This window comes from Saccopteryx bilineata, chromosome X (assembly GCF_036850765.1).
Source record: "Saccopteryx bilineata isolate mSacBil1 chromosome X, mSacBil1_pri_phased_curated, whole genome shotgun sequence".
Lineage (NCBI taxonomy): Eukaryota > Metazoa > Chordata > Mammalia > Chiroptera > Emballonuridae > Saccopteryx > Saccopteryx bilineata.
In genome coordinates, this window is record NC_089502.1 from 100,657,271 (window position 1) to 100,665,088 (window position 7,818).

The 7,818-nt window shown below is 48.8% G+C and overlaps 1 pseudogene; it reads right to left on the reverse strand.

Moving 5' to 3' along the window:
* Positions 1-282: 282 nt before the first annotated feature.
* LOC136317752 (prolyl 4-hydroxylase subunit alpha-2 pseudogene) lies at positions 283-5,181 on the reverse strand (annotated as a pseudogene).
* Positions 5,182-7,818: the final 2,637 nt, after the last annotated feature.

Sequence of the window (7,818 nt, forward strand, 5' to 3'; positions counted from 1 at the left end):
TTGGGCTGCAAGCCTCGTTTCTGTGGGCCAGGTAAGGCTGTGCACCTGTGCACCCTTGCTCAGTGGTGGGTCTCTGCCTCTTCTGGGGCTCCCATCCTTCCCCCACAGTTGGGATTGCAGGGGGGCCCCGCAGCTGGACCTAACTACTTTCTCACATCCCCTCCACCTTCACTGGGCAAGATTGAGCTCACACCTGGGCCTCAGTCATGGCCGGCCAGGTTCTGCTCTTGTGAACAGAACCACGCTTCCATGTCCCACCACTGCCTGCTCTTTGGTGAGCCCTCAGCCATGTGGGTGCGGGCACTGCAGCTCAGACCCTAACACTCCATACTGTAGTCCTGAAAGCTCCCTTATTCTAAGCGACTCTGCTCTCAGTGCCATGGGAGAAATTTTTTGGCTGGTGTCCTGCTTTCCTTTGCTGGTATTGCTGTTTCCAGGGGAAATATTCACTTCAGATTTGGGGAGTGACTCAGCCCAGGGGTTATGGTGGCTTTCCCTCAAAGTGTTTCTCCCTTTGCCTTTTAGATTACACTCTATTCCCACTGCTCTGGTAGTCTCCTCTCTCCCATCCTCTGGAACCCCAGATGGGTAGTTGTGAAAGAGGTTTTCTGTGCAGTCCCTTTAAGAAGAATTCAGGGTCTGAAAAATCCATCTCTTTCTCACAAACAGTATTCTGACTTGTTTTGCAGCTAAATACTGTCTGTACACCTCTTCTAGGCTCTGGGGCTGCAGGCTGGGGCTTTGTTCCTGGGGTTCAGAAGACAGTTCTTATATACCAAATCCAAGAAGGGGCTTCCTTCTTTGAGAGAGCAGACTCTTATAGGGAATATCCCACTTCAGCCACCAACCGAGCAAATAAGCTATATCAAACCTATTATTTCCAGCTCAAAAAATTAAACCCCAAGTTTCCCCTGCTCAGGAACCAGTCACCCTGAATACTCCCCTGCTTTCACCTGCTCTTTTATGCTTACTGCTCAAGGTACTGTCCCAATGGGTCACCTCCCTTCTAACCTCTACAACACCACAATAACTATCCAATTTCCCAAAGCCATCATTATCATCGAGTCAACTATCAAGTTTCTCCAAAAACAAATGGATTATTTTCTAATCCCATTCAATTCACAGGACCCACTACTTTTAAAGCTTCACAACATAAATGCTCCTATCCCACCACACAGCTATATCTCTGGCTCAGTTACCCCTACCTCATGGTTGCAATGCTCAAAGCAGGCCTCTAACTGTGTCTCCCACCCTAGTCGGGGCTGCACTTTCCTCCACCCTGATTATCTGGAGCTCAGAAACAGAGAAACAAAACTGACCCCTTGTCCTTCTATTCTCTATTCGCCTCTCAGCCTGCCTCACACAATCAGGGGCTTTCTACTTGTGTGGGACCAACACCTATATGTGTTTCCCTACTAACTGAACAGAAACCTGTACCCTAATCTATGTCATCCCAAATATCAACCCAATCCCACCCTATAAGCCTCTTCCAGTTCCTCGTACACTACCCGTCAATCTAAGGACAAAATGAGCTATACAGGTAATTCCTCTTCTTGTTGCTTTAAAATTTCTATAAAAATAGGTCTAGGGGCAGGGGGACTGGCCACTACCCTGTCTTATTCCCACTCTCTCTCTCTCTCTGAAGCCTAGCAAATTCATAAACAAACAACCAAACAAAAAAAACCCGAGTCATGGAATCAGTGGTTTTGCACAAACTGGGTGTTTTGACTGTTGCCTTTTATTGGTCCACTCACTCTCCTATTTATTTTTCTAACTTTTGGAACCTGCCTCTTATGCTTGTTCACTACTTTCTTACAGAACTGCATGCAGACCTTCGCCAATCAGAAAATTGGAAAAATCTACCTAACCCTACACACCAACCCTGAAACCTGCCCTCATGAAACAGAAAAATCTGGAACCCTATAAATACACCCCTACCCAACAAGAAGCCATCACTGCATCTCTCTACCCCTCACTGAGAGTAATCCTTAGAGAGGCCATAATCCCTCACCACCCCTACTCAGCAGGTCATTACAGAAGATAATGACCTCTGTCCCTTTTCCCTTGAGGCCTCTCTAGGAACCACTCTCTTTCTATATATATAAATAGTCGGGAATCTTAGGTTTCATTTCTTTAACCCTGCCAGTAAGTCTGTTTCAGGGCTCGCAGCAGATGACTAACTGCAAAGGAATGTCTGACGTCACAAGCCTAGAAGTCCTGGATGATTGAAAACCACTAGAAGTTAAACATACTCAAACTTCCATAAAAGACCATCCTTTGTCCAGCAGCCAATCGGATGATGCCCCACGACCATTCCTACTCCCCCTCCCCAAACTATAAAGCACGGCCCTGTGCCTGGAGTGACTCACCCTTATGAGTTAGCCTGGCAGGTTTCCTTTCAATAAAGCCTGTTACACTGGTCTTTTGGGACTCCAATGGATTTTAACAGTTACTGTCTGCACAAAAGAAATGATGCTCTCAGAGATATAGGCTGGGTCTAAAAGGGTCAGCATAGAAAGTTCATTCAGAGCCACTGACCCTGGGCTCTGGTAGAGGGAGGGCTGAGAGAACTAGAGTTGTGTGACAGTGTAAAGTGATAGCTCAAAGAGAGACACTGTGGGGAACAGCCACTGGAAACCCTGTGCTGAGTCATTATTCAATAATGCAGTCATCATCCTTTTTGGATGGAGCAATACCATCCAGCATCAGCCTGGGGGAAAGCAACTGCCTCACCTTGGGAATCTCTCCTGCCCCACCCTATGGAGATGAGGTCATTTTGAGAAGCCAGAAAGCAGAGGGCATGTCAGTGACTCAGTTTTCTGTCATTGAAGACATAGCTTTGCCTCCCACATGCTCTCAAGACTATGTCTGGTGCTTCCAGTTCACAAAAGTCTCAGTAGAAACTGTCTAGAGGCCACAACCACCTTATTCCTGGTGGCCACTGTTGGTCAAATGGGTTTGTAAATATGATATATATGTTTGCTCACTTGTGATTTGTATTGGGTGTGGGGGATGGGCTGTAGGCAGGCAGGGTCATTGTAGCCTAAGGTTTAGTTTTAAGACTAAGCTTTTCCCCACACCCTTGACTGATTGTATGATCTGGGTGGTGCACTCTCATGAGGAATCCAATTATGCTTCAGATAAGTGACTTTGTATCAGAGACTTCCTTGTTTGTATATTGGATTGAGGGTTTTTGGTTTTCTACACTATAAAGTGGGACAGACCAGAAGCTGGCACACACAGCTCCTGCTATCACGATTGCAGGGGCTTCCCTGATCCTTTGCCCTTCATGGGAAAAGCTGGTTTTCTGCTTTTCCCTTGTCTTCTTTTGTGGTTTGCCTGTCTTGGTGAGACACCAATAAATAGGATGGCCCACCATCCTCTGACTCCGCCATTTCTTTACCGTCTGCCCAAATCCAATGGGAACCTGCATGTGAATGGCCACGATGGCGGCTCCTGGCCTTACAACTGGCATAGTCGGCAGGATTCAGAGATTGGTATGGGGCCATGTTGGGCAGATAAAATGTATTATGCTCACTTTGTTAAAGTGGCGTTGCCCACGTGGAGGCCGTTGCCCAGGTGATATTAATGTGTGTCTCTGTGGGCAGGCAGAATCCCTGTAGCCTGGGGCTTGGTTTTGGAATTAAGCCTTTCCCACCCCACAAGAGGTTGTACCAGAATACTGCCGTGCCCTTCTTAGGCCGAATTGCAGCCCCCAGATCAGGAAAGACAGTAGCACCACCAGCTTCTACATCGCTCATATAGTTAAGAAACGTTGCTAACCTATTTCCCTCTGTTTTGAGGCTGCTGTCAAAAGGTCGCCTAGAGAAGTCGAAATGTGGCTGTAACTGTCCTCCCATTCCGTAATTAGCAACCTGCAGCAATTCTGCAGTCTTTACTGTCAGCCCTGTGATGTGCTGCATCCAACGATTCACTCGAGCCACAACAGGATTGTCGTCCTCCTCCAGCCAGGAGCTTTTGGAAACCCTGTAGCTGGCAACAGTGAGGACACCTGTCTTGGGGTCACGAACAGTGGCTCTTGTGAGTTTGGGTTTTGCGATCTCCTTGATCCTCTGGATTTCCTCGTCAGACATGACATCATAGTACCTGACGATGTGGGGGCTGTCCCACTCGTCCTCCTCTTTGAAGGGGGCAATGAGAAGCTGTGGTGTCTTGTAGCCATGGTGGTACCTACAGAAAAGCCTCTTCTGCCTCTGCAGTGTCAGTCCGACACCTTCCCCACGACAGAGGCTCTCGTAGACATCTGTCTCGGGCAGGTAGTCCACAGGCCTCTCGTAGATGCTGCCCTGGGTTGCTTTATCAGCTTCTGTCTGATTTGATACTATTTTTTCTCTTTCTTCCTCCAACAACTGTTCAAAGTATCGCAGATTCCCTCCAGCTCGTTCATGGCTCGGGTCAAGGGAGAGCAGGTGGCGGGTGAGCTCCAAGGCGCGGTGCTGTTCGCCCAACTGGAAGACGGCATAGCTCAGGTAGTCCAGCACCTGGGCTTTGGTGGTGATGGCCTCTTCCCCAGCATCGAGCTGCTTTAGCACCTGCTCCATCCACAGCACCGTGTGGTAATAGTCCCCTTCATTGTAGGCCGAGTGGCCCAGCCCAAAGCAGTCGTCTGCACTCATCACTGCCTGGTGCTTGGTTCCTGGAAGTTCCCCTTTGGAAATCGTGTCTGGGTCCAGCTTGTACGTGTCCTGGAGCCTCATTAGGGCCTTGGCGGCTCCTACTTCATCCTCATCGGTGGGGAAGAACTGTCGCTGTACCGAGAGGTTGGCAATAAAACCTGCAGCCAAGTCCTGCAGGACAAGGTCCTCCAACGTGGGCCACTCTGTGTTTAGCCACTTTACCAGTTTGTAGGCATTCACAGGGTGGGCCAAGTAGCTCTCGGGGTCAGCGGCCAACTTGCTGGTCAGGGCTTCCATTCTGTTGGCCCAGCTCTTAATCTTGGAGAGCTTGGCTTCCTCTACAAGGATGTATTCCTTCAGAGATTGCACAAGGTCCTTCTCTGCATAAATTAGGTCTGTCATGTGCCTGATAGAGGTGAAGAATTCAGCCTGCTCACAGGCCAGGACAGCAAAACAGGCAACCAGCAAGGTGAACACCTGGAGTTTCATGGTTGCAGAGGGCAGCATCTGGACACGCACCGCTCCCGGCGTTTCCAGAACCTCCCGCTGCAGTGACCAGCCCTCCCAGCGCCTCTTCTCCGGGCGGGGGGTGGGGGTGGCTTTGCTGGAAGCACTCCCCTGCTCTGGGAAGCTTTTCCCATGGCTAGAAAGAAAACCGAGGACATTTTGCGCTTTGGGCAAAGTGCTTAGAGATGGGTGAAGTGTACCTTTGTAATTGTTGAAACTGTATGATTTTTGCTGTTGTAATTTGTGTAATGTTCTAATTTCCTTGCACAGGGATGCCCGTGGTATAGATTGTGGGTAGTAAAGTGAGCATAGGGGTGGATTGTTGGGCAGATAAAATGTATTATGCTCACTTTGTTAAAGTGGCGTTGCCCACGTGGAGGCCGTTGCCCAGGTGATATTAATGTGTGTCTCTGTGGGCAGGCAGAATCCCTGTAGCCTGGGGCTTGGTTTTGGGATTAAGCCTTTCCCACCCATTTTGATGTGGGGTGGTACAATCCAATCATGCCTCAGAGAAGTGACTTTGTATTAGAGACTTCCCTATTTTGTATATTGGATTAAGGGTTTGGATTTCTACACTATAAAATGGGGACGGAGCAGGAGCTTGCTCTCTTGGTTCCTGAGATTATCATTAGAGGAGAGAGCAGAAAGAGGCCATGTGGCCAGGAGAAGCAGCCAAGAGGGCGGAGTATTGAGTGAGAGGCCAGTTTGTGCAGAGTTTATATCTGGGATAAGGAAGGATTGTAGGCTGGCTTTACAGGCCACCACCCTTGATGGTTGGTGTTGGTCAAATAAGTTCGTAAATACGATATATATGTTTGCTCGCTTGTGACTTATATTGGGTGTGGGGGACAGGCTATAAGCAGGCCAGGTCATTGTAGCCTAAGGTTTGGTTTTGGGACTAAGCTTTTCCCCACACCCTTGACTGATTGTATGATCTGGGTGGTGCACTCTCATGAGGAATCCAATTATGCCTTGGATAAGTGACTTTGTATCAGAGACTTCCTTGTTTGTATATTGGATTAAGGGATTTTGGTTTTCTACACTATAAAGTGGGAAAGACCAGGAGCTTGGACACACAGTTCCTGCTATCACAATTGCAGAGGCTTCCCTGATCTCTTGCCCTTCATGGGAAGAGCTGGTTTTCTGCTTTTCCCTTGTCTTCTTTTGTGGTTTGCCTGTCTTGGTGAGACACCAATAAATAGGATGGCACCCCATCCTCTGACTCCACCATTTCTTTATTGTCTGCCCGAATCCAATGGGAACCTGCATGTGAATGGCCACGATGGCGGCTCCTGGCCTTACAGTTGGGGTAGAGTACTGGTTGCTGCTCTGGCTCCCCATGGCTGTCTTTTTAGGGGCCATGGGCTACATGTTTTTTACTCAAGAGGAAACCAGGAGTTCTGTGCGAGAAGTTGCCCGAGGTCAAAAGCTTCAGTATGAATTGCAAATAGAACGGCAGAAAAGGCTGGAATTGGAGTGAGCACTGGAGAAGGAATTACGGGTTCGCGAGTTGCAGTTTACCCTAGAAGCTGAACGTTTGCACCGGAGGATTCAAGAGCTCGTGTTGGGCAGATAAAATGTATTATGCTCACTTTGTTAAAGATGCTGCTGCCCACGTAGAGGCCATTACCCAGGTGATATTAATGTGTGTTGGGGGCTGGCTGTGGGCAGGCAGAATCCTTGTAGCCTGGGGCTTGATTTTGGGATTAAGCCTTTCCCACCCATTTTGATGTGGGGTTGTACAATCCAATCATGCCTCAGAGAAGTGACTTTGTATTAGAGACTTCCCTATTTTGTATATTGGATTAAAGATTTTGAATCTGCACTATAAAATGGGGCAGAACGGGAGCTTGCTCTCTGGGTTCCTGAGATTATCATTAGAGGAGAGAGCAGAGAGGAGAGCAGAGAAAGGCCACGTGGAGGAGGCCAGGAGAAGCAGCCAAGATGGCAGAGTGTTGAGTGAGATGCCAGTTTGTGCAGAGTTTGTGCAGAGTTTGTGCAGGGAGAAGGAGATGGGGAACAGAGGTGAATAAGTCTGATGAACTATAAACCTTTGATTCTAGGAAACTCGGATAAGTCAGGAGCTTTGTGAGCACTGAATGTGAGTGGGTTTCGGAGCCCAGTGTGTGTTTTTACTTGCCTGCCGGGTGCAAGCTAGGATTAAAAATGATGGCTCATCAGTTTTTGGCTCCATTGTTTCTTTACCGACTGTCCGAATCCAATGCGAACCTGCATGGGCCAGGTGGCTGTGATAGTGGCCCTGGCTTCTGGCTTTACAGCTCGAGTCTCAGCTTCTGGTCAAAAGCCAGCAGCCACAGGAGCCTAAACGGTCACCAAAGGAGCAGTAGCATCCTTGCCAGTGGATTGGCTTTGAGTCAGCAGGAGCAGGCGCTTGCAACTCCTCTTCTGAGGATGAGAAGACTCAGGCTGAAGCTGCCATACGCACACTGAGAGCCCGACCAGTTGTCACCAAGAAGGTAAAAACCCAGCAACAAAGAGTCCCTTAGGGGCAGTGTAAAGCCAGGAGCCACGGCCAGGGCTACCATTAGAGCAGCCACCCGGCCCATGCAGGTTCACATTGGATTCGGACAGTCGGTAAAGAAAGAACGGAGCCACAAACTGGTGGGCCATAGTCTTTAATCCTAGCTTGCACCCGGCGGGCAAGTAAAAACAC